We start from the raw sequence: 22546 nt of genomic DNA on the forward strand, positions 1-22546 counted from the left end.
TGTGTGAGTGTGTGAGTGAGTAAGAGAGAGACAAAGAGAGAGAGAGTGTGTGTGTGTGTAGCTTAATTTGTAATATTATGTATAAGGGATGAGCAAATACAGCATTATCTGTATCTATATCCGTACTTGGGGTGGGCGGGATCTAACCCGGAAGTGGGCGGGGTTTAACATGGGTTTAGGTTGTCTTGTAATGTGCGGGGCTTAACCAGTATGTTATTTTAAGCATGCAATTGATATAGGTTGCTCAGAAATTGTAATATTTATTGCTGATTAGAAAACTGTTTACAGGACAGCACTGAGCTTCAGATCAATGGTTTTAATCACGACACAACATAACTCTCTTTTTTTAACTTTTAATTTTAAATGATCAATTTGATTTGTAATTGTGTGTGTGTGTGTGTTTGTGTGTGAAAGAGAAAGAGAGATAGACAGAGAGATAACAGCTGATGGTTAAAAAAAAGGGAGAGGGAATGTGTGTGTGTGTGTGTGTGTGGTGATTGCAGGGTTTCCAGCAGCAATTTACGCCTGCCGCCTTAACGAACGTCTTCCAAAACAAGAAATATATGTTTTTAAAAAAAACATATAATGCGAGATTCCCCACACCGTGTCCTAACAGCATTTGAGCGTCAGACTGTAGCGTCACATCAATGCTGTCTGCAAGGACAAAATTGGGATTTCAGAGGTGGGGGGACTCTTTCAGTTCAATGTGTTTTCTAGTAGTTCTGCCAGTTTTCTATTGCCACTTTATGCCGTTTATTCTTTCAACCTCACCTGTGAGCCCCCAGCCTCTTCTATTTTACCTCTTCCAGCCTCTTCTCCATCTCCTCCAGCCTCTCCTCCTTTACCTCTTCCAGACTCTTCGCCTCCTTCTCCTCCTGCCTCTCCTACACTGAAAAAAGTGTAACATGCAGTTGTTCATTCAAACTAATAACTGCCATTTAAAACAGTATAAAATTATTGATTTGATTGTAAAACTCATTCTTTTTGCATTTAGATACATCAAGTTTGATTTATACTGAACTAAATATACGTCCAAAGGACCCAAAACAAAGTTTTTGATTTCTCTCAATTTATTTTTTTTCTTCATGACCTGCAGGTAATATTTTTAGGTTGAGTCAAATGAACTGCGCATGCGCACTGCACACTGCTCAGTCAGCGCACATGTTAAGTCCGGTAGCTCCCTCTCGGCATGCTGACCAGACGCTGGACATCGTGATATCCTTTACGTCCTGGGTGGATTTCGTCGAAAAATAAACGTAAGTAGCAAAGACTTTGCCATTAATTAATGTTTTAGTGTTTCGTGTTGTTAAAATTGCAAAGAAGAGCCCAATTTAAGTACTTATATGGGGCGATAAGTTACCTGGCATGATTGTAACGTTAGCTGGCAGTAACGTTAGCTGGCTAGCTAGTTGGCAGTAGCAGCTATGACCGTGAATAATAATAAATATATTTTCTAACTCTTTACAAGTGTCGGTAATGTAAGCTAACGTTAGCCAAAAGGCTACATTCCAGGCTAAACAGATACAGTGGAAACATTTTGATAATTGACAATTTAGTAAAGGAGAGACTACATAAAACTCATACTTTGGAGGTGGGAAATGAATGCTTGTGCGAAGTTTGTCTTCAATAAAAATTATTAAAATATATATATATATATATATATTGTGCACTGCTTCCTCATGTACAGATCAATGCAGAGTTTCTGCGGGTTACTGCAGTTCCCCTGCTGTCGAGATTTATGGCCCAGCTGGACAAGTACTCCACGCAGCTACTGAAGATCATCAAAAAGAGAGGAGGGGCAACCAAAGCAAAAACTGCCATGATCCTGGAGTTTCTTGATCAGGTATGATGTATATAATGAACCACTAACAACAGTTAGCATTTTAACCCTTGTCTGATGGGGATAGGTATCCTTTTCCATTTTTATTTCAGTGATTATGGTTATAGTCATTTGAAAAATGCTGTATCTTTTTAAACTGTTGGTATGAAGTCCGGGGTTACACACATATCTGCCCTCTTTTAGTTTAAAAAAAAAATGAAGGCCGATTGCATAATGTTAATGTTGCATATGGTTAATATGTTTAATATTAATAAATACATTTAATGTAATCTGTTGGCGAAGTGTCTTTTTTATAGAGTTTATAAGGTGGGAAGCAAATTATTTTTGGGTCAAATAAAATGTAAAAAATATAGTCTGGATATATGTAAATTAATTAACTGGTGTCAATGCAAACAATTCAAGTTAAATCAGTTAAAAGTGAATACATTAGGTTGGTTCAATTTCAATTTATTAGTTTGGTTCAATAACTAAAAGTGAAGAAAATAATTTGGATCAAGGCAAAAAATTAAGGTTGAGTCAAGTGCAGTATTATTGTTTACATCAACATAAAATAATTAGGTCATATGAAGTTACTCAATTTAGATTCTGTGAAGTCAAATATTTTAGATGTGATATCTGGACATCATTTTTTTTAGTTTGAGCAAGGTTATACTTTTTTCAGTGTACCCTCCCTCCTCCAGCCTCTTCTCCACCATCTCCTCCAGCCTCTTCTCCTCCATCTCCTCCTCCTCTACCTCCTCCAGCCTCTCCTACTCTCCACCCCTCCAGCTTCTTCTCCTCCAGCTTCTCCTCCTCTACCTCCTCCAGCCTCTTCTCCTCCTTTCTCTCCTACTCTCCCCCTCCAAGCTTCTCCTCCTCTACCTCCTCCAGCCTATTCTCCTCCTGCCTCTCCTACTCTCCCTCATCCAGACTCTTCTCCTCCATCTTCTCCTCCTCTACCTCCTCCAGCCTCTTCTCCCCCTGCCTCTACTACTCTCCCTCCTCCAGCCTCTTCTCCTCCATCGTCACCTCCTCTAGCTCCTCCAGCCTCTTCTCCTGCACCTCCTTCTGCATCTCTACTATCCGTCACCTCACAAAATATATTGATGCATGAGATGAACGGTGGGACGATTTGGGGTGCAACAATCATCAATTTAATTTGATATCCAAGGTTTTATTATATTTTTCAAAATCATTGCATTGTTGAGGCGCTACAAGTATTATAATCATAATAATACATTTTATTTATCAGATTGTTGAGAGCTTTGTAAATGATGAGGAGGATCTTGAAGTGGATATGTCGCTTTATTGGGAGCCAGTGAAGGTGTTGCAGGATGGGTGTAAAGAAGTCTTTTATGTCCACTTTTCTTTTTTTAGACATTCTAGCTGCACCTAATTACCAAACACATATACAACGCATATACGCACATGGACACCGATTCAAACGTTAATGTAAATTAAACCTCTGATATTACAATTATTCTAGTTGACGTGAACCAGGCAGAACAAAGTCCCAACTTACAGTAGCAGACTCCTGTAGGACTCGTGACGCAGAAAATGATCTGTGGACGGATTCTGGATTGAATTTCCGACCTGTGGTCCTTTGCTGCATGCTTCATACCTCTCTCTCTCTCTCTTTCCCATTTACACACACACACACACACACACACACACACACACACACACACACACACACACACACACACACACACACACACACAAACACCGTACTGCAGCAGGGTGACAGCCTGTCTTGACAGACACTTTGCCATAGCCATAGACCAGTGTGCAAGCCAGATGGAGTGACAGCGGAGATGGCCAATCATACAAGAAATGGCTGAGCCAATCAAGGAGCTTGTGGATGGTCTGAAATAAGGGAAACAGGCTTCAGCTTGAGCGGCCATGTCCCGCTTGGTCTTAGTGCTTGACTTGTCCCTTTTTACTATAGCGTAACATCAGGTGTGTTCCCACTATGATCGATTACTTTTAATGAGGCGGGGTCTATTTCGCAAAAAACACCCCTAGTTTACATAACTCAGGAGGCCGTTTGACGAGGTAGAAAGCAGGGCCTCTTTTGTCCCCTGAGATATATCCGGTTGCTGATTGGATGTAGCTCTCAGCGGGATGTGACGTGGGGTAGTACAGACCTACAGACGCCACAACAACACGGTGAAGTAGAGTCGACACTTTTATCCAGTAGTGTAGAAGAACACAGCGCAGAAAATGATCTGTGCACAGATTCTGGGTTGAATTTCCGACCTGTGGTCCTTTGGTGCATGCTCCATTACTCTCTCTCTCTCTCTCTCTCTCTCTCTCTCTCTCTCTCTCCCCCATTTACACACAAATGCGCGCGAGCACACATACACACATACACACATACATAAACACACACACACACACACACACACACCATATTGCAGCGGGGTGACAGCCTGTCTGTCAACAAAAACCTTTACAGCACCTGGAATATTGTTACTTCTACATATGTTGACATTTTAAATCATACGGGCCATCTTAAACAAAACTACAACTATTCTGTATTTCTCTGGAGGAAGAACGTGCCGCTTTATCTCTGATCAGCTGATAACCGGCGATCGAAACCCATTCAGAGTGATACGTCACCTCCGGGGTTTCCTAAATCCCTTTAGGCCTTTTTTTTTGTAATGGAAACACGGCGAGTGAAAGGCCATTTGAGAGGGTGTGGACTGAAACTTTCCTGAGGCCACTCTACAGGGCTAATGGAAACACGCCTATTGTTTTTGGAAGGTAAAAAGTGCAGGGGATATGTGCCCTGTGTCATCCCTATGTTGCTCGGGTCCTATGTTCCCAGCCAGGGCAATTTTTTGGTCCCAGTCCAGACCTGTCTGACGTAGTGAAAAGAAAAAAGAAAACACATAACTGTAGCGTGTATATGACAAATATTTTCAAATTCTTTCATTTGTTTTGTGTTGTATAGCTCAGGGATTTCTGTGTAAAATGATTCCATGAAGGAGGTTGAACCTTGGATTCAGCTGGTGAATAAATTGTTGTTACTCAGGTTGTGTAAACAGGGATCTGGTCCATACTATTGTTTTCATCTACAGTCCTGTTTATCTTCTGTTTTTCGGGTGACTTGGCTCCATATTGTCACTGCAGATTAAATAGAGTTTGTATAGCAGGCTGCCACTGTTTCTGTCTCGTTGCTGGTTGACTTTTTAGACATGTTATTGGGCTACCCTGTTGAATTAGCGTCTCTTAAAGTTAGACAGGTAGGGCTGATGATGTTAGCGGCTTAGCTCTGCCGTTAACATTAATGAATATTATTAGAGGTTAGCGTCTTGTTTACATCGTTAGCCTTTCCCTTTTCATTATCCTTTCCCTGGTTGTTAGCCTATGCTAAATACGTCCAAACAGCACTTTTGCTTCGTTCATTTTCTTCTAAAACTGGTAGCGAAGGTCTTCTAGCAGCATCGCTAGTTGGTTCAGTCAGCTCAGTGGTCATGTGTTCATGTGCTCAGAGAGACGAGCTGTAGATTCTGTCTTGCGCTGCTGGGTGACGTTACGCATCAACTGGAGGAGGTGAAGACAAACCTGTTGACAGCAAAAGTATTGATACCTTTGCAAGTTAGTATCCAATCCGGTACTACTTTCGTAGTATTGATTATTTTCTAAGTATTGATTATTTTGACAACCTTACTGGGAACTCCCTTAAATACCCACTGCCAGGCTCGCTCTAATGTGTCTGACCGGCATAGGTCCACTTCATTACTGATGACTCAAAATGGAGGCTCAACAGACAGAGAAAGAAGACCATTCAACTTCCAGTCCAAAGAAAAAGAAACAAAAAACTAATTGAAGTGTAGAAGAGCAAATAATCAAGAAACATAACGACCAAGAACGTGACAAGATGGAGTGGTCTAAAAGAACAAGAGTTTAAAGAAAGGAACTTTGGGAGGTGAGGTCCCAGAGGCTTGCCTGCAATTACACCTCAGCTGGTGACAAAAGACAAAAATTGTGTACTCTGGAAACATTTTTAAAATTGTTAAAAGTGATTTTTTTTTCCTTATGCGCACATCAAAAATCAGCATCAGATTCTACTCCAAGGCTCCAAGCTTTGGTTTCAAATGTTGACGGACAGCTTTTCTTTCTTGACCTTGCCGCTTTAATTAATGACTAGTGCCTTACCCTGTGCAGGTGACAGGACATATGTGACATTCATAAGTTAATGTAATCAATGAAGTGAACCACTTAGGGCTGACATCTTTGGGTGGTATGGAAATGCACAGCTGCATGTCATCTGTAAGGCAGTAAAAATCAATACCATGGTCACTGTGAGGAACACCCCTGTCGCTAGTCAAGTAATTATGACTTTGTAGGTGGTATCTTTTGTGTCATGTATGTCGATTATAGATCTCAGGGTAACTTAGTCCCTGTACAGACCAAGTATGGACAGCTTGACACACCTGTCCATGGATTTGTGCATGTATGTATTTCGTGGCTGTGAGTGTGAAATGTATAAAATTACAGATGTGATAAAATGGAATTTCCCCTCAAGGGTCTAATAATGGTATAGTTTATTTGTTTCTCTCTTGTAAATAATGCTTTAATAGAGGTGACTCACTCCTTTACTAAATTGTTTTTGTATTGTCGTTTTGAAATATGAGGCAGAAAGGCGTCTCTTGAGTAAATTTTCAGGTGCTGTAGGGAAACCTTGAGTAATTGATTGTTATGTAGTGTAAATGGGTTATTGCAGGAAAGGAAAGGTCAATACATTGAAATAGAAATCATCTGTTTCTGTCATGTGGATATTAAACATATTGAAGTAAAGCTAAATCAAATTATTAATCTTTGGAGTTTCTGACTGCACAATGACCTTGAATATAATCACTGAATGCTGGGGAGCATTGATCAAAGCCAGACTATGAGGATGAACTGCATGTAGAAATTTGCTGTTCAAATTTTTGCACAATAATGTCATACACAAATTAATATTTTTTGAATTAAATATTACTAGTGCAGTGCCCTTCAAGACGTACCTGTTCAGAACGGGCCGGTTGCTTGGCCTTCTGTTTTACTGCACTTGACACTGGGCTTCCTTGGGTCCTGAGCAATACACTTGCCATCACATAGTTGTGTCCCCTAGAAATACAAGAGTATACACGCCATTTGCTAACAGCAATTGGGACCAGGCTATATAACAATAAATGCATTTTGTGTGAAGTTTGGTGAGTTTTTGAAAATGTTAATTACCAGGCACTTCCAGTGTTCATGCATAGTCTACAAGTGCTCCACCATAGAGAGTTGGTTGTCTGAACCTTGGAGTGGAACTAACAGTGAGTTTGGATGTAATGGGTTTATGTTAGTTGTTTCATGGCACTGTGATCTTCAAGATGGTCTCATCTCATCTCATCTTCAACCGCTTATCCGGGGTCGGGTCGCGGGGGCAGCAGCTTTAGCAGGGGACCCCAAACTTCCCTTTCCCGGGCCACATTGACCAGCTCTAACTGGGGGATCCCGAGGCGTTCCCAGGCTAGTGTGGAGATATAATCTCTCCACCTAGTCCTGGGTCTTCCCCGAGGCCTCCTCTCAGCTGGACGTGCCTGAAATACCTCCCTAGGGAGGCGCCCACGGGGCATCCTTACTAGATGCCCGAACAATCATTTGTGTTATATGTTTTGTTAATGTTTGAACCAGTATTGCTATTAACTGTGTTTATACTGTTACTTACCCGTGAGAGCATACTGTAAAAAAAAAGGATGTGTGTTTGTCTTATTTAATAGTGTGTTGAACTTACCTGATTTAACCTGAAAAGTAAGAATTAAAGTGTAACAAGTGTTGTTGCATGTATTAAATTTCAATTGTAACATTGTGTGTATTTCATCTTGTTACAGTTTTACAAAATAAAAAAAAAGATTCAGGAAACGCTCAACCTGGATTCTAGCCTGCTGGGTCTTTTTTTGTTAGCTATCTGTCAACAAATACAGCTCACATATTAGCCAGGATAGAATACTGCTTCTATTGTATTAAAAAAAAATTTCAATAGGAAAGTTATGGCTAAAAACTGTACTGTATGTGCCACAATAATATAGCTGGAAGTGGTTCCAGCAAACATAGTGGATAGTTGAAGTTTGAGCATTGAAAAAATAGGAAGTTAAACACCTGATTCTTGCTTTTCCCAGGTTAGATGCAAATGTGAGTCGGTTCTACTCCAGTCCTCATGGTGGTGCTAATGCAGCTAAATATGTTTAGTAAATTTCAAGTGGATTCTAGAGGAAGAATGACAGGTAAACTCACTAGCTTACATTTCAACATGCCCTCCTTTACTTCCCCTCAGCCCTTGGTATTATGTAACAGCACGTCACACTGAGGCCACTTGGAGATCAGAGGGAAATTAGGCACGGGGAGGAGCAAGGGAGGAAATGGAACACACCTTCCCTCGTTCACTTCACCCCAGACTATCATGCAATCAACCACCAGTTGTAGGTTTAGCGCTGTACTGCTTCTTACAAATAATCTGAAATAGCTTTAGACTAATTTTTAAGAGATGAAGGTGTTTTCTATGGATGATTGCAATATGTCGGCACCTTGGCACTTTGTAGCAAAGAGATTGTGTTGATTTTATGGCCCATGATGATGACTTGCAAATGAGAACTTGGAAATTTCCAAGAGCCATTCTCCTTGATCTCTGTGAATTGGCCCCAGAGAATATAAGGTGCAAAGGAATGTCACGCTCACTCTCGTTTAAAGAGTCTTGCAAGTTTGTTTTCTGGCAGCTGGGACAGTAAAAGGAAAAGGTGGATAATCTACATTACAGTACCTTAATCATGCTAAGCCGTATCGTAAATATATAACTCTCCTAGCATGGTGCCTTTATTAGATAGCGGAGTTAGAGGCAATGTGGTGGAAATGAAAGACAGAGGCCAAAGAATATGCTTCAGTTAAACACAGGAGGTTCCCTTGAAACTGGTCAACGTCAAAAGGCATTGCACATATACAGTAACTTTTGCAATGAACTTAATCCATGCTACAAAGTAGGCAGGAGATGTACTGTTAGCAGTAGCCTGGTATGGAAGAGACTTTTTAAGTTTTTTGGCAGTTTTTTGGCAGTGGAAACAAGATGTAAACACAACATTGACATATAAATAGGGCTGAAACAATTACTCGAGTAACTCGAGTTACTTGATTACAAAAATGCATTGAGGCAATATCTCTGCTTCGATGATTCGTTTAATTCCTATTTCCCGCGTTATGTGGCCTGTTCAGTGCAGGGATCATTGTTCCACATGGACTGATTTTGCAGATGCACACCACTACTTCCGGAAAAGGCATAGGATCATTTCACACTTTAAAAAGAAGACAAAACAGTGCAATGTGTCCACTGCAAACTAGAACTGTTATCAGAACAGAAATCAGAATCTATGATTCAGCGTCTGAGCCAAAAACAGCCCGTTGTTAATGTCACTTCACTAGGGCTGCAGCTATCAAATCTTTTTGTAATCGAGTATTCTACCGATGATTCCATTGATTAATCGAGTAATAGGATAAAAACAATATATATATATATAATTTATTATTATTCACGTTATTTTGCAACAAAATATATTATGTCTGGGGTAGGCCTTTTTGGTGTGGTAATCTAACAGGGGTGTGTGTGTGTGTGTTTGTTTATGAATGTGCACGTATGCGAGAGGGGGAGAGGGAGAGACAGATAAGATGTGTGTGTGTTGAAGGCAATACACTCGCAATTTACCATGAATAAGTTTACTATTTAAACAATTAAAAACAGTGTATAAAACAAACAGGTTTCAAAGATAAAAAGCTAATTTAGAAAAAGAATCAAAGATAGATATTATCAGAAAGAGCGAGTCGCTCTCTTCCTGTTTACAGTAATAACATGCAACGAACATAACACCAGTGATACATTTACTCAAACAAAACTATAAAGACGGATAAGGTAGGTGACGTTTTGTTTAACATTCATGAAAAACTAAACATAGAGAAATTCACAAGGACAGCTAACGTTATGCATTCTCTTCTGTCCATCAGTCACTACAGCAACGGCCCTCCTTAAACCGGAACAGCTGGCATAGCTACCGTACTTTTCGGATTATAAGTCGCAGTTTTTTTCATAGTTTGGCCGGGGGTGTGACTTATACTCTGGAGCGACTTATGTGTGAAATTATTAACACATTACCGTAAAATATCAAATGATAGGCCGGGCTATTATTTATCTCAGTCACGTAAGAGACTAGGCGTATATCAGCAATTGTCACACACACACGTCAACCAATCAAAATTCGGCGGGGGCGGGTCATGGCAGAAGTGCATTGTGAAAAAAAAGATGCTACCTGCTACTTGGAGTTGGCGGAGTTGTTCAGAAGTGACACAGAGGAAGAAGAGTTCATTGGATTTAGTGATTAGGAGTGACAGATTGTTTGGTAAACGTATAGCATGTTCTATATGTTATAGTTATTTGAATGACTCTTACCGTAATATGTTACGTTAACATACCAGGCACGTTCTCAGTTCGTTGTTTATGCGTCATATAACGTACACTTATTCAGCCTGTTGTTCTCTATTCTATTTTTATTTTAAATTGCCTTTCAAGATGAAATGTCTATTCTTGGTGTTGGATTTTATCAAATAAATTTCCACAAAAAATGCGACTTATACTCTAGTGCGACTTATATATGTTTTTTTCCATCTTTATTATGCATTTTCGGCTGGTGAGACTTTTAATCTGAAAAATATGGTATTTTCAAGAAACACTGTTTTCACAAAATAAAGGTTTTTGTTAAAGTGCCTTGGTTATTTAAAAAAAAACATGCTAGTACAGCAATGGCGCAGTCACAGCGAATATACCCATCAAATTCTGAACAATAAAAAATAACAGTATTTCAGAAAGGACACAAAAGAAAACATTATCTCTAAAATGGTTCCTGAGGGGATATATGATGACAGCACTTCATGAATTATGAACATTATCCATTGTGTTAATAAACAGGAACAAAATGATGGTGGGAAATCATATGCTTTGACCTTCACAGTCAGATCCCTACCCGATTGAACTCTTTCCAGAACCATCATCAAAAAACTAAAATAGTTTTGAAGAATGGAATTCATCTATCCAAGAGTGTTATTTCTCACCCATCTGTATGATGGGAGTGCAGTAATATTTTGAGAAACAGATCCAAAATTAAAGTGGTACATTTACAAAAACAATTCTCCCTAATTTTGGAGAAACAGGTGTGACCTAATCAAATTATATTTTGCTATCTAATTTGCGTAATAAGGAAATGCTTTTAATGATTTTTAAATTATTTTAGCCCAGAATCACATCGCTATCATAACCATGTGAACTTTGAACAGACATTGCCACTGTCGTCAGCCATGAAGATGGACTGAAGTTGGAATCTAGGAGCACAATAAAACATCAGCATGCTAAATGAGCGTACATCAAGCTTAAGTTAGCGACCTGCAGCTATGGTATAGCATGGGCATCTTGAACCTGATTTCAATAAGACCCAGACTCAGAGGGGAGATATTTTGTGCACTAAAATCAGCAACGAGCAGACATATCAGAAGTGTAGTTAGCATATTTTATTTGTTTCTGTTGTTTGTTAGCTTGTTAATGTCAGTGTCACAAAGATGTCAGAAGTGGCGAAAATGTTCAAAAGTCTTTGGGGTCGGCCATGGCCAGTCGTCTCCATAGCGCCTCCAAACACACGCCATGGTTGGGATTAAGGTCATTTGCACCAAACTATGGACACATGTTCAGACTAGTTACATTTTCAATATGATGTTATAATTTGGCTTGGGTGTGGCATGTCCGATCTACAATGCCTCGTAATTACTTTGAGCATTTGAATGCATTTCTAGCGCCCTTGTTATTCTCAAAAGCACCCCCTAACGCCTGGAAGGCCTTAGTTGAAACACAATTGCTCTGATATTAACTAAATTTGGTACCCACATAGCCTTAATCATTCCAGACATATTTCACATTAGCTTTCCTTAGCTCCGCCCAACAGCAAGTCAGCCATTTTGAATTGTTCATGTATTTCATGCAAACTCCTCCTAGAGAAACTATCAGATTCATTTTATATTTTGTTGCTATAATCCTGAAGGAATAGTGGATACCTCAAACAAGGATATCATAAGTCATGTGCAACCCATTAGGCACATTACAGGTATGGTGTTTTTCATAACTCCTAGAGAATTCAACAGATCCATCTCAAATTTGGTCAATAGAATCACAAGACCTTCATGTTGGCAAATTGTGAAGCATTTGTGTTTTACTGGAACAGGGATGCCGTGGCGAGGGGGGCAAAATGTATGTATCACCATCAAACAATAAACTGTTGACTGTTGACTTGACTTTATACTGTCTATACTGCCCCAAATTTCTCATTCTGGATAACACACCAGACCTGAAGACTTTTACACACCCATATTGAGTCAGAGTCACATGCACATGCAAATCAGGTGCTGCAGAGAGTGTACTGAAATCCGAGCACTGTGTACCCTATGCACTGACACGTACAGTACACTCAATTCCCCCAGTAAGTGCTGTCTCAAATCACACACTGCTGCCCCGCGCTTACCGGAAATGACGATCGTATTTCTTCTTCTGTTTATTCTTCCAAAAGCTTTTACAACAACTCTTCTGACTCAGCACACCGCCAAAAATCCTTGTGATCCTCTTTTTGCATTTATAAAGTGAAACTAGTTGTTGCCGCTTCGTTGTGCTGTTGTTCCACCATTCTCCAGTTTGAATTTAGTCCTGCCTCTTCCGCTGGCCGTTTGTGAGTGCGTGACTGGCTTCCGGCGTGAACGCACTTCCACCCTCAAAAAAAGTCAGTTTAAGGGGGGAAGTGTGCGATTTGGGACATAGCAAATGTGCCACCTACTGACAACAGGAAGTAAAGCTTCATGTCAATGATGACAGACATCATCCCATTAACATGAAATTGATATGGTGGGTCCTTCATCTGATATACAGCAACATGATTTAAAGTTAGTGTGTGTTCTTTGGTGCCACATTGTGGACATCGAAAGAGATACAAAAATAAATCCATAATTTGCAGTGCCCAGTAGCCGATGCAGAAAATAATGTCTTGAGCCATGTGTGCAGTGTATGGGTTCAAGGGCCTGTTCAATGCTCCTTGCAGCTTTAATTTGGATTGGTGGTCAAGCTCTCAGTTAAGGCTTAATTAATAGGCTTGTTTTGGCCCTTCAGTTTGGACAGGATATGTATTATAAGACAATATGAGTAATTATAGATTATGCAGCAGTGATTTCAATGACACCTACCTGCTCAAAAACAATTTTCCATCAGCACTTCAGACTGCTCACACAAGCCAGTAGTTTCAAATTGTAGACACAGACACTATGGCCCTCATTTATCAAACGAACGTACGGCAGAAAAACGTGCGTATGACCATTTCCTGGAAAACTCCAGCATTTATCAATTTGGACGTGAGCTGGAGCTACGATCAAATCTCACGTCTGGTCTGAGATCGTGTACGCAAATTTCAGCCTGTGTATTTGCAGTGCAGCACAGCAAAATCTGGCTGAAAATAATTAACAAACCTCAGCTGTCATTAAGCATAAGCAGCATCATATTAAGAAAAGATCAAAACGGATTCTTAAAACGAATAAAATAAATTAAAATTGTGGTTGGAGCAATTGATTGTACTCATGTGCATCTGAAGGCACCATCCATGAATGATTACGCATTCATCAATCGCCAGAACTACCACTCGATAAATGTACAGGTGATTTGTGATGCCAAGCTATCGCTTTTAAACGTGGTGGCCAGGGACACACACACGATTCTTTTATATTTCAAAACATCTCGGCTCCAGCCCCCCGCGACCCCGACAGGGACAAGCGGTTGAAGATGAATGAATGAAAAGGAAAGCGCACTCAAGTCATCTCCTCGGTTAGTGGCTTCCCTCGATAAATTGCATTAAATCAAACAAGGTATCAGATGATTAACATCTTGGTATGGTTCTTCTAGGTGACAAAGGTCTAGCGGAATACCTAATAACCCCGCTACAGAGCAGGAGCGCAGGTTCAGCAGTGCGCACACACGCCACAGTGGAGCGCTGCTTAGGGTTGACCGCCTCCGTTATTCTTTTCCATACAGTGTTTTATGGGCCCCTTTTATTCCACTCTTAAGACTGCAGAAAGCACATCTTCATTTTGCTCCATCTCGGATGTCAGGATGACCATCTCTGTGTCGGAAAAGTTTCTTTTCTTCCCCGTCTTCCTTGTCTCCATGTTTGACCTCAGTGGGCGAGGCCTCCGAAACAGGAATATTTAAGGGCGTAACATGTTAATGACAATCGAATTCAGCCGCCAAATTTATCAATGCCCGCTCATTTGTACGCTGAGATACGAATGTTTCATAAATCACACGTGGGTCCTTTCCTACAACCAATTCTGCGCTCAGATCTGCGCCCGTTTTCACGTAAGATTGATAAATGAGGCCCAGTGTGTGATGTCCGGATTGTTTTTTTTTTTTTTTTTTTACAATGATTTAAAAATGATTACTCCCTGAAGATATAGTAAGTTTGCCAATATCTTGGGGAAAAAAATGTTTTTCCATAACTGTAGTTTGTAACATTTTTCAGAGAAATAGAAAGAGGGTTTGGCAGTTTTTTTTTTAACAAATCAAACCTCACATCTTATAAATAACCAAGAGACATACTGTATTGTATAATAACATATTGTATCATACGACATATTCTACAAAATTCAGAACTATACAGAGAGAACCAGAAAAGAAAAACAATACTTACAAAATACAGAATTCCAGAAGAGGTTGTATTGCTGGCAAGTCAATTTATATTTACCATGGATGTGCAAATAAAACACAATTGCTTTTGTCCTATGACTCTGAGTTATGCAGTCTATCATAAACACTGCTAAAACTCTATATGGGTTCAGACAGGAATATGAAATTATTAGCGTCACTTAGTTGTCAGTTGATCATCAACTGACAACTTAATGTTATCCTGGAAATTCAAACGCACCGCGAGTAAATTTCAATTTGCTCTTAAGCTGCCTCTGGGCATTAACTATGTCAGGAAAAACCAACTCACCAATCTTATCCTACTATCTGTTATGGACAGGTGTAACGACAGTGATGCGCTGTCGAAGTCGGCTTGATGTCACTTTGTTCATTGCTCTGATTGGTCATAATCGATCATGATTGCCTGCAGTGGTATTTTGAAATGCATGTGTTGAGTTGGGAAGGTCTATTGCTCGTTGCCAGACTCTATGTCTGGCTAGAAAGGATGTAACTATGTCATAGCAGGTGTGTAGCTCGGGACCCAAAGATTCGCAGTGTTGAGCGGGAAGTTGTTTGGATGAGTGGTTCTCAAGATAGCGGCAAGCAGCAACGCCGGAGGCCCATTCTAAAATGGCAAGTTTTGAACAAGCGCTACACTAATGCAATACAATTAGGTTTAGTCATCAAAACGACGGTTATGTCACAAGGTGGAATTTAATTTTGAGAATTGTATTGTTTAAGCATGCTTCTATTTTGGATTGTTGTTTTTACCTTTTCTGTGTTTGTATCTTATTATTATCTGTATCTTATTGCATGCTTTTATTTTTGAAATGTTGTGTGTGTTTTTAAACGTTGCTTGTACTTCCACCCTCTGACATTTTACCCCAATTAATACTAAGGATTTGCACCTGGGACCCAGACAGCTTGATTGACTGTTTTTAGATAAAAGGGCAGAAGGCCAACAGTCAGGGAGAGAGAGAGAGAGAGAGAGAGAGAGAGAGAGAGAGAGAGAGAGAGAGAGAGAGAGAGAGAGAGAGAGAGAGAGAGAGAGAGAGAGAGAGAGAGAGAGAGAGAGAGAGAGAGAGAGAGAGAGAGAGAGAGAGAGAGAGAGAGAGAGAGAATTTTTTACAACTTTAATGATCTATTCTTTCACGTATGTTACAGAAAGGGCATTTTCTTTAAGAGACCATTAGTCTCTTTATGAATTCATGAAAGACGACAACAAATAAATGAAAACATACAAAAAATAAAAAAGAAACAACAAAAAAATAATCTAAATAAATAAGGACTTGATTAAGCCACATGTTCTCCATAAACCAGTTCATCGTTCCTAACAGAGCATAAAACTTCTCTGTAACACCATACGTCTTCAAAAATTCCAAACTCTTTCATTCCAGCATAGTATCTAAAATATATCAAAATCCTTGACTTCACTAGTCTTTTAAACACACACACTGGGTTATGATCAGATGTATTTTCAATTATGCTTCTTCTACTAACCCAGATTGCCATCTTTGCTTTTCTAAGTATGAAGTTTAATAGCTGACAGCAAGATTTACGTCTTTGTGTGTACTTAACTCCCAAGATGAAAACATTCTTAGTAAAAACCAAACCAAAACATGTAAAAATACATTCTAACAATTGGAACAAGCAGATAAGCCTATGACATTCCATGAAACAGTGAAAAACAGTCTCTCTTTCACAACAGCTAGGACATTTATCATCAACCATAGGATTTAAAACCGCAACAAAAGAATTAACAGGCACAATACCATGCAAAATCTTCCACTGTAAGTCCCCATATCTCTTTGTTAATGGTGGTTTATAGAAGGTTCTCCAGTTTGGTTTAACACTGTCATCTAACACAAGCTTGGCCCGCCATGCTGTATCAGTCCTTGTATTAAGTTTTAATTTGTTCAAAACCTTAACAGAGGCTTTATACAGTTCTTTACCATCAGTTTCATCCAGATACATTTTCTCAAAACAAGATACATTCAACAAAAGTCCTTCACACCCATCAAGCTGTGGTATGAGGGTCAATTTTGGAAACAGAAAACCATCATCCATTTCAGAACTAATGGCCCAGTAAGATTTTAACATGTCACACTCTTTCTTTGTCAAGACACCTTTCCATTTGGTTAATAACTGTGCCACGATCTCTTTATTTTAAATAAGCAAAGCACTTTAAAAAGTCCAAGACAGAATGCAGGCAGATTCTTGAAAGGCAGCCTGTTGGGGTGCATTAGGAAAAGGGAAAGATCCAGCTGTAAACCTCCCAGTCTTCAAAGTATAGTATAGGCCAAAAGTCTCCACAATAAGTCTGTTGGGCCCACGAGCAGTCTTTGAAGAAACTGTAGGCGGAAGGCAGCGACTCGGCTGACCAGGTGAACAAGTCCTTGGCCTCCTTCATCTTTAGGCAAAAACAACACGCTTTGGGGGATCCAATGCAGCTTATCCCAAAAGAAATTCACCATTTCAGTTTGAATATCAGACAACAACTTTTGCGGAGGGTTCAACACCATTAGACGGTGCCAAAGTGCGGATGCCACCAAATTGTAACAAATTAAAACACGCCCTCTATAGGACATGTGAGGCAATAGCCAAGACCATCTTTTGAGATGCCCTTCCCAATTTTTCTGTTCTGTTTGACTATCACCCAAGAAAACACCTAAGTACTTAAATCCCTTCCTGCCAGATTTCAGTCCTTGAGGTAGTTTTAGTGTCCTACCTCCCCATTTTCCCCCTAGTAGTGCTTCACTTTTGTCCCAATTAACCTTTGCTGATGATACCTTCCCAAAAATTGTGACCGTATCAGTTAAAACATCTTCTTGATTATTGCAAAAACCACCAAATCATCAGCATGAGCAGATAACAGATATTTTGAACCACAAAGAGAAAACCCCGAAATGACCATCCTTAATCTATGCAATAGGGGTTCAATAGCAAGAAAATATAACATACCAGAGAGTGCACAACCTTGCCTTATTCCCCTCTGAGCTCTAAAAGGAGAACATAAACCACCATTAAATTTTAGGATACTTTCAGCACCACAATACAAAACTCTAATCTTAGCAACAAAACCTGGACTGAAACCAAACGCTGTTAAAGTTTTCCATAAGTATTGATGCTCAACTCGGTCAAATGCTTTTTCCTGGTCCAGGAAAATCAGACCAGTATCCATGCCCAATAATCTTGAGATGTCTAAAATATCCCGAATTAAAGCAATGTTATCAAAAATGGATCTTCCAGGGATACAATACGTTTGATCTGTATGGATCACCTGCTCGATCACATTCCTCAATCTAATAGCCAGTGCTTTTGAAAATATCTTCAAATCAGAACACAAAAGTGCCACAGGTCGCCAATTGTTAATCTCATGGAGATCACCTTTCTTGGGCAGTAGAGTTAGGACTGCCCTCCTACAACTCAATGGCAATTCAGCTTTAGTTAGGCTGTCATTCCAAACATCCAGCAGATCATCTCCAATCACTGCCCAGAAAGTCTTAAAAAAACTCTACTGGAAGCCCATCAATGCCAGGTGATCTACCACTCTCCATGGTCTTTAGAGAAGCACTAAGCTCCTCCAAAGACAGTGGTCGCTCTAATTCTTTTGCACTTTTTTTCGGAAATTTTAGGTAGCCCATCAAAGAATACTTTTTCAATCTCTGGCTCCTCACTATATTCAGAGGAAAACAAGTCAGCGTAAAAACTGACTGCACATCTCTGAATCTCAGCAGGCTCTTTTAGCAGATTCCCAGATTGGGAACACAAAGCATGTGTTCCACCCTAAATATACATATTTTATTTTAGTATAGTTTCTGTTCTCCACCCATCTGTTTACACTGTTCCCCATCTGTCTATACCGTTCACATTATTATATTGTTTATACTATATTGTGTGTTTATTGCTTATATTATACTTTGCTTATTGTTTTATTATATATTATTTTTCTAAAAATGTACCAAGGGGGAGTAGCACTCGAATTTCGTTGTATGCAAATGCAATGACAATAAAGGCTATTCTATTCTATTCTATTCTATTTATACAACGCCGCTGCCCATTTTTATGCTCCTGACTAAAAAAGAAACAGGATGGAGCATCCATCTCAGTCAAACTCTGAAACCTGGATCTCACCAGAGCACCCTGTGCCTTCAATCCTAAAAGGTCAGCCAAAGCACCTTCTTTAACCTTGAGTGCCTCATTATGGCCTTGATTTCCAGTGGTTTCTATAACATTTTGGAGTTCTACTATTTCAATCTCAAGATTTCTCATTGAACGGGTTATGTCTTTTGTGATGCTGAAAGTATACTGCTGGCTTAACTGTTTTATCTGGACCTTTCCATAATCCCACCATTGCTGAAGAGATGGAAAACTAGTCTTACATTTTCTATAATCATTCCAAAAATACAAAAAAACTATACTTCAAATTTGCATCACTTAGCCAATTGGTGTTAAGATGCCAATAGGCACTCTTAGGCTTAATAAACCTAATGCCTACATTACACGTTACCAAACTATTGTCAGAAAAAGAAACAGGAATAATCTCACAATTCCTAAAAATGTTAAGTTGATGTTTAAAACAATAAAATCTATCAAGACGGGCTAATGAAATCAAACCATCCCTTGCATGACCCCATGTATATTTTCTTATATGATTAAAATTCCTCCAAGTATCAGCAAGTTCTTGTTTCTTAATCAATTCCACCAGTCTCTTTCTTGAAGCAAGATGTGGCTCTGGATGATTTTTATTTATATTTAGTGCTGTGCAATTGAAATCACCCGCCATAATTAAATAATCATCTTTACTAAAATTACTTAACACTTCACATAGTTTATTTGAGAAAATCATTCTTTTCATCCCAGATGAGGGAGCATACACACATAAAAAAACAAAAGCACAATGATCAAAAGTAGCTCTAACTTTCAAAAGTCGTCCATCTATAATGTTGTCAACTATGAAATCTAAGGCAACGCAACTTCTAGAAATGAGTGAAGCCACACCTCCACTTAAAGAAGATTTATGACTAAAGAATATTTTCCCATTCCACTCTCTACACCAATCCAAAACATTCCTATCATATGTATGGGTTTCCTGCAAAAACAATACATCTATGTGTTTTTGTTTTATAAGCTCAAAAGAGTTGTGCAATTTATATTTAAAGTCGCTATGTTAAAAACACTCATTTGTAAGGGAAAGCACAACACAAACTCAACCAAAAAAAGGCACAATATGACAATGAAAATTGAATTAAATGACGCTGTTACTTTCATCATTAGTCTCTTGTCTAAGTTTTGTCAGAAACTTTTTCAGGCGTGCAATCTCTTGATCAGTAAAACCACCATTCTCTGGATTAATCCTAAATTGTTGCACTGAATTAACAAAACCCATGGTATCTGGAAAATAATTCTCCACTCGTACTCGTTTCATATTTTTGGTGCGTTTCAGAAAATCCTTAATGGCATCTAAGGTATAGGAAGCCCTAAATACGTGCTGCTGTGACGTTGAGCAGGAGTCAGTGGGATCAGACTCAGATTCAACATTTAAATCGGCTGAACCGGCTGTTTTTTTAGTTGATCTAGTGCGTCCATCAGAATCTTTTTTTCTTTTCACTATGGGGTACTTAAACTCCTCATTAGTGTCCATTCCTTCCCCGTCATCTAAACCTTCCAATACGGCCTCTGCTACCTCTACAGCAGTCTTTTCGTTTACCGTGGGAAAACCCAACAACATATTCCCACACGCGTCTTCACTTTCTACAACTTGTGTGTTTACATTCTGAGAAGCAGAAACCTCATTTTCACTGTGCTACACCCCATACCTGGATCTTGCTTACCTGTTGCGTCGCTTTGTTCTGGTCCCTTTTCCGCATTATGTTTGACAGACGGCCCTGCCGCTGAAGCCTCATTCTCCGCCACCTCTCCTACTCCTCCAGGCTCAGTTTCAGACAGTTCACTTGCACCTGTGACCGGGCTGCCTACTGTGGGTCTGCTTTTATTTTTCTCAGGGCAAGTACAAATGAGATGTCCTTCCTTTCCACAATGAAGACATTTCATAGTTTCGGTAGTGGCGAAAATGGTATAATCAAACTGATCAATTTTAAATTTGAACGCGACATTGAGATCATTTGTATAATCTTTAAGCATCATATACACGTGTCTCCTGAAAGACACGACATGTTTCAATAATGGTGAATTGCATCCAAGCGGGATCTTTTTAACTGAGGATACTATTTGCCCATATCTTGCCAATCCGCGGCAAATCATCTCATCGCTAATGAACGGCGGTAGATTGGACAATATTACACGTCTTGAAGGAGTAACGAGTGGTAGAACATTAACCAGATTTCCATCTATATTTATACCTGTGCTGATAATTTCACTGACTTTAGTAAAATTATCAAGAAAAATAACCACTGAACCATTCATTCTAGAAGCTGAAACAATGCTATCATGTCCCACAATAGCACCAACAGCTAGACCACATTCCTCAACAGAAATATCTGAATTTACGGGGATTTTAATACCATGACGACGACTCAATTTATCAAACGCCATTCTCTCCATGTTTGCCACGCTAACCAGCGATCAAATCGCTGGTTGCGGACTAAGAAACAATAAAGACAACACTTATCTAACTAAACATAAATTATAAAGTAAAATAGGAAGAGAAAACAAAGATAGAAAAGTAACCCTCAGCCGGATAAATGTCCGCACACGCACTGACTCACTCACTCAACAAACGCTACTACGAGAGATTTGATTTTTATAGTACCTTTATTTTAACTATTAAGAATCCACATTTTGATCAAAAGCACATATCAAACAGCACATCCTTTAAAAAACATTAAAATTCAAACTAAAACCAATAAAACATACACGGGTTAGAGAGATGCATTAGATGAGATGGTGAGAGAAGACCAGAGTATTGTCAGTAACTGAACACAGTGTGTTGGAGTGAGTCCAGGTCTTAGTGAACTGATCCATGTCCTGCATCTGACTGTAGTATTTAAAATCTATGTGGACCCTGGCCTTCACCATCCGACAGAACAACAAACTCACATCAACATCCACCATGTTCTCCTCTTTCCTCTTCCTGCTCACATGCACTGCCATCTTGGCCTGTCCCAGTAAGAAATTTAAAAGTTTACACTTGCTCTCTGCTGCCTTTCTGTACTTAAAACCCAAGATAAAAACCTGAACAGAGAATTCTTCTCCAGCTGCTCTGAAGAGACTCTTCAGGAGAGTGAAAAGAGGAGTGAGACGTCCACACTCACTGTAACAGTGAAAAACTGTCTCCCTTTCACCACAGAACACACACTGGTCAGTGTGCCCTGGGGAGATAATCGACAGGAGTGAGTTAACTGCTACAATGCCATGTAGCACCCTCCACTGTAGGTCTGCCACTTTTTTAGTCAGAGGACCTTTACAGAGACTCCTCCAGGCGGGTGTCACCTCATCTCCCAACTGCAGGTGACCCCTCCATGGAGTGTCCACTCGGTTCAGAGTCTTTCCATTCAGACATGTCACCATGACTCTGTACAATGCTTTGCCAGTGGCCTCCTGTAGGCTTAAAGTGCAGTGCTGTGAGTTTAAAAAGCAACCAATGTAGCCTTTAAAAAACGGACGAACAGTGATGGAGGGAAACGGATCGTCAGTGCAGGGGGCAATAAAACCTTGGGAGTGCCGGCTCAGTAGAAGACGTTGATGTCCATTCAGGCAGCCTCTCCAATGCTCTAAAAGTCTGCCAATGCTCCTCACAGACCGGATCCCCACACCAGCTGCCAGGACGGCTGCATCCTGCAGCTCAGCTCCAGCCAGGTGAACAACAGACCCCAGAGTCATGACCCTGGCCTGACAGAAGATGTCCCTAAGAGCTGTTCCCGCCCAGAAAGGGGCGCTGAGCTGTTCTCCAAAGACCACAGGCTCCTGAAGCAGCCAGTGAAGAGAGACCG

Source organism: Echiichthys vipera (assembly GCF_963691815.1).
Source record: "Echiichthys vipera genome assembly, chromosome: 7".
Classification (NCBI taxonomy): Eukaryota; Metazoa; Chordata; class Actinopteri; order Perciformes; family Trachinidae; genus Echiichthys; species Echiichthys vipera.